This window comes from Athene noctua, chromosome 12 (assembly GCF_965140245.1).
Source record: "Athene noctua chromosome 12, bAthNoc1.hap1.1, whole genome shotgun sequence".
NCBI lineage: Eukaryota > Metazoa > Chordata > Aves > Strigiformes > Strigidae > Athene > Athene noctua.
The window spans coordinates 111643-127114 of record NC_134048.1 but is presented as its reverse complement, the minus strand read 5'-3'; positions in this window follow the sequence as shown (position 1 = coordinate 127114).

The following is a 15472-nucleotide window of genomic DNA, read 5'->3' as shown; positions in this document are numbered from 1 at the left end:
TTTTCCCTAGAAGGCACAACCTCTCTGTGTAATGAGGCCTTCAGTGTCAGAAGGGTTTCAGAACTGTACCTGCTGCTCTCAACCCTCATTTGATATTCTAGTTCCCTCCTAACAAAAGAAACACCGTGTTCTTTTCTGCAGATGCCCCACTGCAACAGGCTGCCCACCAAGGGATTCTGCATCCAGGCCCTCATCAGCAACCCCACAGAAATCAACACAACACTCGACTGCCAATTCACCCACCGCTCATCATAAACCTCCAGGATGACGAAGACGACGAGGAAGAGGAGGAGAACTGTAAACAAGTTTTTTCTTTCTTTTACAAGGAAGTAGAATGGGGGGGGGGGGGTGTGTGTGTGTGTGTGTGTGACACCTCCCAGCTCATTTACTCGAATAACCGTTACAGTTGTAGAAAAGAGTTGTTGACAGGTTTTTGAAATAGTTTCCAGTTAATCCCCAAGTTATTGGAACCGGTAGTCACCAGGTGGGAGCGAGGCAACATTCCCTAACTCCCAGGTAATGCCTGGCTGTACAGTTCAACAGCAGGATAATTCCTCTTTTTCCCATTAAATAGAGCTGAAGTCACAGGTTTGTTCACAAGAGACAGTGCTCTGACTTCCACTTAAATAATTCCTTCAACTGCTTTCCTCAACTCTGTAGGCAGCCTCATGTTATTGCAGAAAGTTATCCTTAAATCCAGCAAAGAGAATCCATACAACACTCTCCACAGAAACTGAATGTCTGTGTCTATGTTTCTATACATACAGAGAGAGATTTAGTTTTTCGGTTTTTAAAATGTAGTTAAACTGTTGGATGTATCTCACTCAGAGATGCCAGATTCACAGGGAAGGGACGAAATGCACGTTCCCAGAGAGCAGGAGCATGACCTACTCTCACGTGCGCACTCCGCAAACCGCTGTGCTCCTTCTCAGGCAGCCCCAAGCTGCTCTTCACTTTCCCCTGCCCTGCAGGCTGCCTGGCAGGGCTGCCTGCTCATGCTTCCTAACTCGCGTTCAGTCCCAGGAAGCCACAGGAACCTCAACAATACAAGACACGGAGCTTTGCGCATCTTAGCAGCCTTACCTGAGACAGCCAAGGAGCACGCCCTTCGCCAGCTCCGCTGGCAGACACTGCAGGAGAGGAACTCTGCGCAGAGGGTTTCTGACAAGCACTCCCCGCTGACATGTTTCATCACAACATTTCCTTTGGGGGGGGGAAAAGAAGGATCATGAGTACTGAAGATGGCTTTGAATCAGTTTACATCAACAAACGCTTCTTAATAGGTGTCGTGACTGCAAGTCCACTGTGCTTGCAAATACCTCATAGCAAGGAATCCATTTTCTGGCCAGAAGCAGAGCCTGCAGTCAGGAAGAAAGAAGGGCTCTGACCAAAGTGAAATTCCTTATGGTGGCTGGTTATTACCAATTGCCAAAGGTCTTTGTAGAGCTGTCTAGTAACCCTTGGAAAATATTTCCTACAGATGTTCCTGACTGGGTGCCCAAGACTGCTGAAGAGATCGAAGAGGAAAGGGCAATAAAGGAAATATGCTATAAATCTGGTAAATACAAACTTAGTCACTCTTGCCTAAACAGCACTTCTGACAAGAGAGTGAACTTTGTTGGGGTTTTTTTTTCCCTCCTGGGCTGTGTTTAGGAGAGTATTACAGGATTCAGCCCCCTCACGAACACCCCTCAACAACAACCGTGTCTTCGCCTCAGGAAAAAGAGCTGTCCCCCGTGGAAGCCACCCACCCAGACTTGCAGAAAGGCAAGTACTTTTCAACTTCTTGCACAATAGTTACCACTTTTTAAATTACTGTTACAGGGAGAAGCTATCACAGAGTTTGCCCCTCCTCCCCACTTTTTAGATTTAGTGTCGATAAAAGACAGGAATTTCCCCCCCCATCTCTCTCTCTCCTGTCACTGTATGGAGTGTAGGTGGAAAAGGTAGAAATGGGCTATTAACCCTATGTGTACTTTCCGGAGATACACTACTTAGGTCTTGCATCGAGTTTTTCTTCAGGATCAAGATTTGTGTAGCCTAGTTTTAGCTGCGCTAAGGTAGGAAGGCCGTTTCCATTCCCCATCAGGCCGTGCAGGCACTCTTACGGGGCTCTTTATTGCATCGTCAGACAGTGCCAAAGAAAGGGCAGACGAGTCCCTTTCCCAGAGGTGCTCTGTGCTCTCTGCTGCCTGTCTTGGGTCTCTAGATGCTGAAACGCAGTCACACATCAAGCTTTTCTCCAACTAAACTCAGATTAAATAAATCCCCCCTTCAAGTGCATTCTAAAAGATAGTAAGAAACGAGTTCCATTTTGGTTGGAAGGCTAGGCTTTATCCAACAGAACGCAGGACAAAGAAATACCAATTCAGAAATATTTACCTCCTGTATTTTGTTTCTCCTTCATTCCTGAGCAAGTGGCATGACTGGAAAAAAAAAATAAAAAATCTGTATTAGATCTTTTACTGGATAAGCAAGAGTATAATTCCATTTGAGGAGGGAGCATTATGCTCTGACTTTTAAAACACACCGGACTCACCAGTAGATCAGTCATCAGAAATTGCTGCACAGAAATATCACCTGCTACTTTCAATTGGGGGGGCGGCGAAAATCACATTAGTGTCAGGGACAAAATCTTCTTTTTTTGTATTTCTAATGAGATGCAGTCAGAGAAAAGGAGAGAGGTGCTTCCCCAGAGCATTTCAAGTGAGTTCTCTTGAGGTTGTAGGTACAAGGATGACACACGCACCTTTCAATACGCCACATATTCCATCGGGTAGGATGCATAAATACCATTCCTGAAAAGCGAGAAGCCAAAGAACCAACAGGTGGCTGAGGCTGGTCTTCTTTAACCTGGGCATGATGGTGTTTCATCAGAGAGCACGGCAGTCACGCGCCAGGTGCGCGAGTTACACTCGGCGGGATCCAAAGAACTAACCAAAGAGAAAGAAGCAGACAACATGAGAGGTTAACGGCAATTGCACTAAACTAATCACGAGCTCCCAGAGCTGGGAGCCAGTGCCAAAGGAGATTCCCTCCATTTTCAAAGGCTCTGCCGTCTGTGCTGCCAATATTCTCAATCGCTACTGTGTTTCCTGAAGGCCCTCCTTCTCTTTTTCCGTTATTCAGTGTGGTGGGAATTGTATTGCCATCACCTGGAAAGGCAAGAGAAAGAAGGGTTTACCTGCTTGTGGGTAAGCACAGGGAACGGCACTGCCATTCTCATTGCTGAGCATCATGGGGTAAATAACATAACAATGCTTTTGGACTGGGCTACCCACAAAGAACAATTTTTTCATCTTGTTTTCCAGCCAGGATGTCAGTTCTTGAAGAACAGTGCAACAGTTTTGTTTGCTTTTTCACTTTGAGGAATTCATGCTTCAAACCCCAGAGTAAAACCAAGTTACCAGCAAAGAGGTTAAAGGGAGGGCAGTCAAACTCATTCTTCTCATCTTTATGTCTGTACAGAAACGAGAAGAAAGTCTTCTTTCGACTCTGCAGGACCACCACTATCTGCGTACATCGTCTCCCCTGCCTTCGCTGCCAAGCCAGCGCCAAAGTTCAGTGAAGCTACAGGTGGGCTCCTGCTTACACTGATCTCTTAAAATGCCTCAAATGTGCCTGTCTGGATTGTGCTGCTTTCCATCGGTCCCTGCAGGTGAAAACTCACTTATTTATGCCTGAATATGGGCAGGAGTAAATTTGATCCGGCATCACGTTCACCAACAGATTGCCGCAGGATCCACAGACAGAAAGGTGAAGCTTTAGAAAGCTTTACAATTTGTCAGACACAATAGGCACGAACACTAATTTAGCACCTTCTGAGCAGAAAGCAGTCCTCTGCCCCACAAACAGCGTCAGATGCAAGGATGGGCCACGGGGCACAAATATACTGATCCCCACTTTTTACTGCCTCTTTTATCTCGTCAGCAAACTCCTGCTATCAATTTAAGGGTAGCATACATTTTTGCGATTCATGTTCACTTTGTTCATATGATTTATGCTGGACAGAGGACTGAATTCGTTCTTCCTGCCATTCATTCAGGGTGATCTTTCCCTTCACCTCTTTTCCATCTGTGAAACACTCAACTGTCCTCTTGATAGCACCTGCTAGGTCATAAACTTGACAAGAAGCCTACAGGGGGGATTCCCGGTCTTGTATCTTTCTGGCAATCTCTTTTGGATGGAACCCTGAATGTACGTCTTTTGCTTTCTCGATCAGCATTTTTGTCCTAAGAGCAACCATCAGCATTTTTGTTACCTTTCTCTTCAGCAGGACCCGAGTCACACGGTCTAAAAGGCCCCGAGCAAAAGAATCAGCTCCACACAAAGACAAGACCTGGGAGCCAAGTGCAAAACTACAGTAATACTTATATGTAGCATACACCCTGACAACTTTAGGATTACTGTGGAATCAACAGTTTGAATTAATGGAATTAAGATGGAATTAACACAACACCGGAATATTAATAATATTCATTTTTAAGCCCCTTTTACAGAACAGGGTTAGTCCTTAGGCAGCGTACTCGGATGCAAAACCAACTGCCCGGCACAAAAACACAAAGCTGCCTTGCGCCCGGTGCTTCCGTCACAAGCAGGGATAAAACAGGAGATTGGCTTAGGCACTCCTTTCATCTAAAAGCAATTGATGCCTCGGGGCAGATTTTCAACACAGGAACATTCCCTTTGTTCGGGTCAAGGATGTCCACGGCGGGATCGCCCCACTGGGGAGGTCCCGTGAGCCCCCTGGGAACGCCACGAGGTTACAGATGATCTTTAAACGACCACAGAGGGAGTCTGCATTGAATACTAGCTGCTATTTCAGAGGTGGTGTGGGATTCACCCCATGCACTCCTTGGGCCGTCAGCTCACCCCCTACTGAATTCACCTCAGGCTCAGAGAGTGTTTCCTGCCATTGCAGCTGTCATTAAGAAACAATGTCTGTGTGTTTTCTACAGACAAATCTGCATCAGGAGCCTCTAACTCAACAGCTGGGAGGAAAAGAAATCCCGATGGAAAAACGAGCTCTCCCTTGAAAACCACCCTTCAGGTAACTGCTTGATACAATTCCCTCCTTCCAGTAAAAGCACCAGGTCCCTGCCCACCTCTGTTTCAGACCCCCCCGGACGGCCCCGCTGTCAGCGCTGCCCCGAGCTGACCCAGGGCACTTCCACACGCAGCATTAGGCCATTCTGACTCCGGTCGGAGATGCAGATCCTGCTGAGGCACCACAGGGATGCAAAGCACCTCAACCCACCTTCGGGAATCCCTCGCCAGCCTTGCCACCATTTCTGCTTGCTTTGTGCAACCACCACATCCTTCTCAAGCATCTGCTTGGGAAGGTTTTAGAGGAAAAAGAACGGAACCTTTGGAAACGAGGGTCAATTAGATTAGGATGAAATTATTTCCTTTCCTCTTGCTTCTACAAGTGTTGAAAGTGTCCTTCTGAAAAGGTTTCTGAGAGAGCATGTTGTTTTATTCTAGGAAATTATGCACATAATGTTCTGTCTCTCTCTTTTGACCGCAGAGCCAAGACGATGTGCAAGTCCATAGAAAAGGAGACCACCAGCCTCCACGCAGGAAAAAGAAGCAGCGAGGACTTCAATTTACAAGAACAAGGGAATTAGCAAGTGGAAAATCCGAAGATGATTATCTTACAAAGTCTGAAAAATCATGTGTACACAGGAACATTCCCAACAGCCTTCAATAGATGGACTACGTTTAAATTTGTTAGGAAAATCTGACAGATGACATTATTTTTACAGACTATGATAAGTAATAATAATGCATAATTCCTAAAATGAATAAATAAGTTGGCTTCACTTAGCAGTTTCAGAGAACTTTTCATGTAAACAACAAGAGCGATACATTCTACAAAGTAGCTGGTTTGGTGCCAAAGCCAGATTTCTAGACCCTTTAGCTCTCTGCCAGACGTTTGGGGGCTCAGTCTGAGTTTCCTCTTGAGATTCTGACATCTGAGCAGGGCAGCAGAACTGTGTTATGAACCAAACGAGCTTCACAACAAAACTCCCCGAATGAACTGAAAGAGGCTTTACACACATCTTGAACTAAAGGAGCAAAGATGGGGGAAAGACCAAGATCAAAGTGAGAGGAAGGCTGAGAAGGAGGATACTTTAATTTTGCCTTCTGAAGAAACCAACCTCACGCCCAGCTGTTACCTAGATGTGACGTCTAGCTTTGTCGCAGGCGTTTTCCCTTTTCGCGTTTACCGGACCTTTGGTCATTCTTAGAACATCATCAGTTTGGGGGGAGAGCCCTTCAGACTCCTTTCTGTAGCACTGGGATCCAGCACTTATCCGGGTGGCACTTGTAACTGGGAATGTCCAAGTGTTTTTCCTCCTTGGAGCTTCTTCTTCATTGTGACTGTTTAGAACATGGGCATTCCAGGGTGCCTTTGAGCTGAAATAATTCTATCCTTCTCCCAGAAATACAGCTCTCATACAGCTCTCTACCCTACTTTACAGAGAATATCTTGCAGAAACCTCAGGGGGTCATGATGTCCTTTTTTTTCTATTTAGTAATTTAATGGGGACTGTTTACTTTGAGGAGGAGAAGGCTGAGGGCAGACCTCAGCACTCTCTGCAACTCCCTGAAAGGACACTGTACAGAGGCTGGTGCTGGTCCCTTCTCACTGGTCATGAGCCATAGAACAAGAGGGAATGGCTTTCAACTGCAACAGGGAGGTTTACACTGGACGTTTGGAGAACAGGTTTCCCAGAAAGAGTGCTCAGACAGTGGAAGAGGCTGCCCAGGGCAGGGCTGGAGTCACCATCCCTGGAGGGGTTGAAGGGTCGTTCCGATGAGACGCTGGGGGCTGTGGTGCAGGGGAGAACTTTGCACCATAGTGGGGCTGAGGGTTGGACTCGATGACCCCAAGGGGTTTTTTCAACCTGAATGATTCTGGGATCCTGTGAAATTTATAGAGGCTATAGTGATTGTAAACATGCATGCAGTTAGGTCTCGCTTTCCTTATCTGAGAGAAGAATAGAAAAATCTAGAGCATCTGGGTTAGCTGAGAGTTAGAACATGTCAAAAAACAGACAAGAAACACTTTTTGGAAATCAAGGACTAAGCATCTTGAAAATGTTTCCTCCCCTCTAATTAGACATCGCCGTTTCCAACTGCAGGACCCGACGCCTCACGGCAACACCTTCTACGCTGTCTGCCTGAGGCAATTTAAAATCTCACGCAGAGGGATACTGTGCCCAGTTAGACAAGGCCTGGCCTAGCCCTTATCTATGAGAGCAGCAACAAGTTCTCAGGTGAACATCCCTTTTGTCTGACAGTGGAAATGAGGAAATCGAGCTGGCTTCTTTGGGAAAATCCTCTAAGAGCTCAAAGGACCAAAATGGGGTGACTTTTCCACCGACGGGAGGTGCAGGGGCTGCTGGGCCAGAGTCGCAGGCCCATTCGCTGCCACACAACTTGGGGCTCCCAGCGTCTGAATGGCTGTAGCATGAGCTACACTGTCCTCCTTTCCTTTTAAATGGCATCTCAGAAAACCAGCATCTGAAAAGACGCTTTATACAAGCCCAGTGCCTTTCCAAACCAAGATCATGAAGAACTAGCGCCTCCTGATGCAATTGCACCCACCACCCTACCCCGAAAAGCCACCCCAACAAGCCAAAGCCCAAAGGAAATAACTTTCCAGCATCTTTACGTGCCGACAGGATCGGGCTGCGCGAGAGGCCCAGCTAAGAGAGAGAAAAGCAGCAGGAGAAGGACATGGCCATGGGGCACGATACTTGGCTCGTCCTGGGTTGTGGAATCACAACCTCAGTACATTATCTCCTGCCTCTGCACTAGAGCTTCCTGGAGAGAAATTACAAATCCTGTTCTCTTGAGTCATCAATTGCTCAGTCCAGGAAGTCATAGGTACTAACCAATACCTCACCACTGGACAATCAATACATTGGTCAATGAGATATTAGCAGTTCCTGTGAGGTGTTAACTACTCTTGACTGAAATCAGAGGAACAGACATGGATCGTTGTGTCATCAAATCCTTATCTAAGATTTCGTTTTGTCAGCCTCAACAGCACTAAGATCCACAAAAATATTCAAGACACGTGCATGGTTTCCAGATCATGGGTGCATCCCCTATTATATTTCTTAATGCTCTTCTGTCTGATTGTCTCTGTCATTAGAGCCCCAAAGAGGAGTCAAAGAAAATTTAAGATATCGTACATTTCATGCAGTGGGGCCCTAACGATTGTGTATCTGTTTTTTCACATACTCACTGCATGACAAATCCCTCACACTCGTTGAAACTCACACTACTTGAAAATGAGTCCTGAGATAACAATCCAAACATCAGAGGCAGAGGGCTACTGAAGAAGAGCTGAACTTGCCTTGGCATTACATATGCATGTACATCGTCGGCTGCTGAGCTGAAAGGCCCAAGGGAAAGAAATGATTTCTTGTTCTCCCCTTACACCTGTTAAAATATACTAATGTTTTCCAGATGGTCATCAGACATCTGCTGTAGGTGCATCATATCAAATCGCAAACAAATTAACAGTGGTATCACCTGTACTGTACTACACGTTTGCAAAGCTTCCAGCCTGAGATCCAGCATTCCTGAACAAACTTACACGGCTAAATTTAAACCATTAACCCCCAGCATCTTAGCAGCACTGATATTTTAATGAAGCTATTTATTAAGGTAGCACAACCCATCTCAAGTCAACACCCAAATGAGAAAAAAATTGGTTGTTGTAAAATAAAAACTGGATAAAACTTCCCTGAGAATTTAGAGATTGCTTAAATAGAAAGATTTTGACAATTTCCTCCTAATGAAGACATTTGCTGATAAAAGCTCCCTTGTAAAGCAAGACGTTCTGTAAAGATATATATTTATTTTTTAAAACAACTGAATCTCTAAATTATTTGACTGTCTCTGCAGTCTCTAGGGGTCAGTGCGGTCACAGGAACGGGCTCGAACAAGGCCTCAGAGCAAACCTTCAGTAGCCAGCGCTTTATTCCAGCTCTCCAGGGCCAAAGCCTCGCTGCAGGGTTCTGCAATGCCTTTAAATTAAGAGAAAAGGCTGCAGGAGGCTTGTTATGCTTCTTCATGTCCAACTCGGGGGAGAAGAACAACTTCTATTCAAAAATCGCTAAATAGTTATTTTTTGTCTCTTGAAATACAGTGATGATATCACCCTACTTCTCCCCTCATCCTACACCGTTTCCAAAAGGCATTTCTGTTCCCTCCTGCACCTTCTCCTCAAGGAAACAGTCTTTGAAAAGAGGTGTTCCCATGCTGGGAGTCTCCTTTCATCTTTCCAGTCTGGAAAGAGTTTAGATCATTTAAACTTCCTTTGCTTTTCCCAGTCTGTTTTTCTTACAGGTGAAAATAACGATAGAAACATGCTACTGTTGTATGTGGTATTTGAGGCACCTGAGAGTACAACTATTATGCTGCAGAGTAACAGTTCCAGATCCGTGCCTACGTTATCACTTTAGACCCAGCCTTTCAGAGGGACCTTCGCTCAGAAGCAGCATTCTACCTCGGACTATTACATGACAACAAGATTTGCACAGCACAGTTAGGAACCAAGTATTTGGCCAGTAGGTTCTTCCTGCAGGCACCACTAACTAGGGGTGCAGATCACACATCTCAAACATCTAAACGCCTAATCACATTATGTTTCAAAAAATTAATGTTACTTCCTGGGTTTTTTTCCTCAAGAAATTATGAGCATTGAAAAAACCCTAAAGCCAAAGCAGACAATTCATAGATACTGCTGCACACGTGGATGCCGCATCGAGAACAATTCTCACAGCAGCAAGATCACTGCAGTTTTGCTGCTACAAGATCACAGCCCTGAGCTTCAGAGCTGAGCTCTTCTCTTACTGTGCTCCTCAGGCAGCTGACCTCAAAATACATGGCATAGCCAGGAGGACCACATGCAAAAGAAAGGTGAGAGAATGTAGAATGACACAGCAGAGTCCACTTCATACAGGGTGGCACATGTAGAAAGATCTCGTGCCCACTAGAAAGCCCTGCATAAGCCTCAAGTTTATACAAGAGCCTGCATTTCAGCAGCACCCCGCTGAAGCGACACAGACACAGTATACCTGTCACCAAAACCTAACTCAACGTGATGATGATGATTCACAAAATTTCTGCTCAACTGCACCCCCTGCTTTCTACGATCGTTGCAACAAATTGTGTTTCTCCAGACTGCAGAGCACATTCAGTGTCATTACCCGTATACATTATGCAACAGTTCCCAGAAACATTAAGAACCTGCTGGTCATCCACCAAGGGAAGGAACCAGGAGTTTAAAAAAAAGCATACTTGCAGTTATGGGGACTGCCTGGCAAATTCACAGGCACACACAGACCACCATTCCCTCCACTTCCCCCCAACAGTTGTAACTGGACGTGGGGTTTTTTTTCCTCAGCCGGTTTTCTGTTCTCTCAGTTATCTTAAGATGGCACACTATTTTCATGGCCATGTTGAAATGACCAGAATTCTTTTATTTCCCAAGATGTGTATGATTTTAGCTGTGTAACTATTTCACCTCTTTAAGTGCTGGTCATTTGCTCAGGTGATACAGCAAATCATGTAATACTGAGCCTTAAAGAAGGACTTTTTGAGCTCATGCTTGTCCCTGGTTTCACACTAGGATAAAATATTCCTGAAGTTTGGCAGATGAGAGCATAATTAAAAGCAACCTTGAAGAAAGTAGTATTATTTCCTAAATATCTGAAATAATTAAATATTCCCATACAAAATAGCTAAGAACACTGCCTAGAAACTTCTCTTCAAAGAGTGGACGGAGCCATCCCAGAAAGGGATTACCGTATCTAGTTATCATCGATTAAACAAGAGCTTCACAGATGGAAAACTTGTCTGGCAATAAATTCCTACTGCATCAATTTTCAATCATCTCAGAAGACAGTATCACAGTACATCTGAAATCTTCACAGCAGTCTTCCCTCTGAACACCTCCTTTTCATTACATTGCTGCAGACAGCAAGCAAAAGAAGATCTTTCAGACTAAAATGAAATTTATTAATAGAAAAAGACCAAATATACATTATTTAAGACAAACCAGGTGGGTGAAAGTACAATAAAGTCATAAATGTGACTGCTAGATATACAGTAAGAACTGTGATCTCCCACAGACTGTTGCTTATTTGCACTATTGACATTTTCTTCTTTTCTCACAGCATAAAGAAAACTTTAAAAAGGAGTAAATTACATTTATACCACCTGGAAGCCCTTTGTGTTTTAGTAGACTTGATGTACCTGAGAATAGACCCTGTATTCAGCCACTCAAAACCTGTCCGTGTTTCCCCACACCCTGGAACACCCACCCCAGGCAGTACATTCCCGAAGGCAGCCCCTCAACTGCCTGACTTACAAGCAGTTGCATGAACACCACGCTCGTCTTCTCCACTGTTCATTTTTGTTGCTCTCACTCTTGCTTTCTATTCTCTCACTCAAGTTTTACCTGTAGCTGACAGAATACATCACAGATGCGTTAGAACAATTTTAACATCATTGGAAGCACTTTCGTATGGGATATTGATTCTGTCCCATACGTTTGTCTGCCAGTCGTCAAGGCAAAAATGGCTATGCATTACCACATGGACAAACACTGATAGGCGAGAAGGCCGAAAGGATACTCACATAAGCTACATAATTGTTCTGTAATGCTCATCTTTTCCAAAGTTTTCAGCCCATTACTTGTCATTCTCCTATGCTTCATCTTCTCTTTTAGTTAGGTGGGTTTTTTTAAGAAAGAAAAACAACAAAAACACAAAACCAAACGACTTGTTTATGAGAAAGTCAGCACTATTCCTTGCTTACCTTGCACATGCCAATTCCCTGACTGGGCAACTGTTCAAACAGAAAAGAACAATTATTTATGGCTTACTTTATCAACTACAACAAAGAAGCCCCATGAACAACACACCAGGCTGGGTACAGGTGTCAAAAATCACAAAGCTCTCTAAAAGAAGATGAGATCAGGCAATGACTGTACTCTTCTTTTACAGCTCCTTTCCAACTACTCTAAATTACATTTTTGCTTCAGAATATGGGGGTAGGCTTTAGTTAATTTTAAGCATTTTTTCCTCTAAATTTGAAGATATAGATACAGTGGAAAAGCCAAAACAGTCTTTATGTCACACTGTATCATATTTCAAAGCTCTCATCCCCTTTGTCATTCTGTAATAGAGCTCATGTATCCCCTGCGAGTTGCCCCTTCATAGTTACCCAGGAAGAACAGCACAAATATAGAAATATCAGATGGGAAGACCAGAATGGAAGCAAGCATACAGAGAACATCAGGAGAGTGTCTTTACCTTTCGATTTCTCCCTCCCCTTTTCAGTGTAAGGACTATGGGAACACACAGACTATGGGAAAATAGTGACTGTGAACAAACAGACAGCAGGTCTCCACAAGAGCTCCACCCAGACAATGCTTATCCATGTTGGGATGCACTGCCTAGCCACACGGCCATCAAAGGAACAATTATTAAAAGGATCAGGATCTTTCACTTGTGTTTTATGTTAGAGCAGAATTATTTGTTTTATTTTGTTTCCCTTCAAACAATGGGCACTATCAAGAACAGGTTAAAAACAAGCACACCTACACAACCTCCCTAGCGCCTTGCCAGCTGAAGGGGTGAGCCTCTGCCTCCTCAAGCACAGGAGACCAGCTACATAAAGCTGGCCAGCTGAGAGCTCCCTGCCCTGGGCCCAAGTTGACAATTCAAACTGACTGTTTTTTGACAGATGCTAAGTTTCTGCATGAAGCTGAGCATCGTGCTGTCGTGTAAAAAGGCGAGCAAAAACTCCAGCAAGGTCTTACTACAAAGTCAATGGATAGGAACACTTCTCCCAGCTCTCACACAGCATTGAGGTGTTCCAGCAATTATCAGTATCCATTCCTCTCTTTAGAGTTTCCCTGCAAGCAATAGAACTAGACGCAGTCTCTGCACAAAATCAATTAATTAATGGCAAAGACTCCTCAGCATGAGAAGAGAGAGCGCATCGGGGGTATTAGGATCAGGCTTTAATGCCCACAAGCAGTCTTACAGCCACTTTCAAACCAGAACAAATACCAGTGCTACACAACAGCAGCTGTCCAAGGAGTTGGGTCCACACCCAAAATAAAACTAAACAGGTTAATTCTCTTCCTCTATCAAGAAAAAAGTAATCGTTTCTGCTCTCTGTTTAAAGCTATTCATAAAAAAAGATACAACACATTCATCTGTAGAAACTACCATTCAGGTCAGAGAAAACCCCTTTTTAAACATTAACAAGTTCCCCCTCTTCAACACTTCCTATAAAACAAATATTACCTATAAAATGAAGGCAGTATTAAAAAAAAAAAAAAAAAACCTACTACAGGAGGCATATCCCATTAAAATTGGGCATTACCTTCCCAGCAACTATTTCTGACCCAAGAGACTTCTAAACCAACACCTACCACAAAAGGTTTTTTCCTTCTTCAGGTGTTAGCTAGCAGAGATCACTGTTCTTTTAATTGAACACTGTTTCTCTAGAACAAGTGCACTTTCCACTCAACCTTCTTCCCCCAAAGGAAACACCTTAATGGTAAACTGCAGTGGCAAAGAATTTTCTGTGTGTAAAACCTGTGGAGGAACCAGAGTTCAAATCAAACCTTTACAGAACCAAAATATCTAGGCTGTCTACAGGAGAGGAACACTTCAGAGAGACACTCAAACTTACCACCTTAGCTTTCCCCTTCGAGTGAAACCCCAAGAAACTGAAGAAACCTGTGATCCATATGGCAGCTGCTTATCCAAACGCCAGCACACACAGACCTTCCCAAGCAGAGCCTTTGCTTGTGGTTTGCTATCAAGCATCTAAGGTGCTGTCTGCACTTCCACATCAGTGAATATCTCCGACATACTGTCACTGTGTCTGATGGCTGCTGGTGGAATCAAGGGAGGCTCCTCTTCTGAGCTCAGGGAAGACTGTGATATGGGCAAAAACAAGACAAGGGGAAAGGCCACTGGCAGATTTGGACATGGTTCCAACAAATACACAGTAATAGTACTTACACAGTTGGAAAAGCAAAAAAGGCTTCAACACCCTCTGCTATCATCTCACTAGTTCCTAGACGCTGAAGGCTGCACCCCACTCCCCCAGGGCAGAAGAGCAGAGTCCTTCAGCTGATGGGCTCAGGGGAGCCAAGGAGAGAACAGCTAGAAATTACACTGCTAAGTGATGAGAACTGGTTGTAAACTCAGACACCATTTTGATTCATTAATCTCCAACAGCTAAAGACAAAACTAAAGCAAAATCAACGGGATTGTAGACTAAGCACTCATACTGGGGCTATTTTTCAGCCTGCCGAGAGAAAATGATCAGAGACAGACACTTCATTGCGAGCAGCCAGATTAGCGCTGCTCCAGCAAACCTGCAGCTAGTTCCCATTAACTAACCTGCTTTAGAAGCTGGTAACACCATCATTAACCTTAGCTTCAGTTTGAAGTGAAACCTGTCCGCCTCCTGATGATACTGTACCTGCCCTACAAGCCCGTGCAAGTTTCTCTCGAGTCTTTTGGTGGCGTTGCCCCGGTGATGAGCTGTGACTGATTTTCCACTAAGGGAGGGGCACAAACATTCAAGACCTCCCGGGGAAAGCAGCAGAGCAGAGGTACTGTTTTGCTGGCTCAGCATGCAGTGGCCACTTGAAATCCTACCAGGTGACTGCAGGGAAGCCAGGAGCCCCCTGCAAGTGGCCGCAGGAGCTAAGAGCCATCAGCAGCCAGCCAGAGACAGACAGAGCACCACAGTGCCAGTCATGCCCCCCGAGGCAAGCTTAGTGTTCCAGCAGCGACAGTCTGGACCAACTTAAAATATGAATGGCTTATGCATTCGCTTTTCTGAGCAGCTTGTTAGGTTACCAATACCAACATTCTATAGAATTATGTCCCTTAAGTAAACTGATGAGATTCAAAGATAAAAGGAAGAAAACAAAACCACAAGCAACCAACTAAAAAACCCTCCAACCACTATTTGTTTAAATCCACCCACCTGAAACCTGTCTACAGCAACCCCACCTTCTGCTGTTCACTGTTATCTCCTACCATATACCTGCCCACACAATGCGATGTATCGGTAAATCCTGAGAACACTGACTACAAAAGGCAGCTTTCCAGTACGGAATTTCAGGTTATTGTTAGCTGATATTCTTCAGGGCCTACATGCATATATACAAATTATTGCTGACAAAAATCTCTCCAGTGAAATAGGGTACCTTACACAGATAAGATCCTCCACATCTGTAAGAAAAATCCGAAATCTGATGAAAATAATTTTGACAAGTTTTTCTCTGTTCTGGGGATAATATTTGAATATCACACCAATATTTGCTCTGCAGCAGTTTCACCTTTCAGTAGATTTTGTATATTGATGCAGAAAGGTTCAGGTACAATAGCTGGTACATGACTTCTCATGC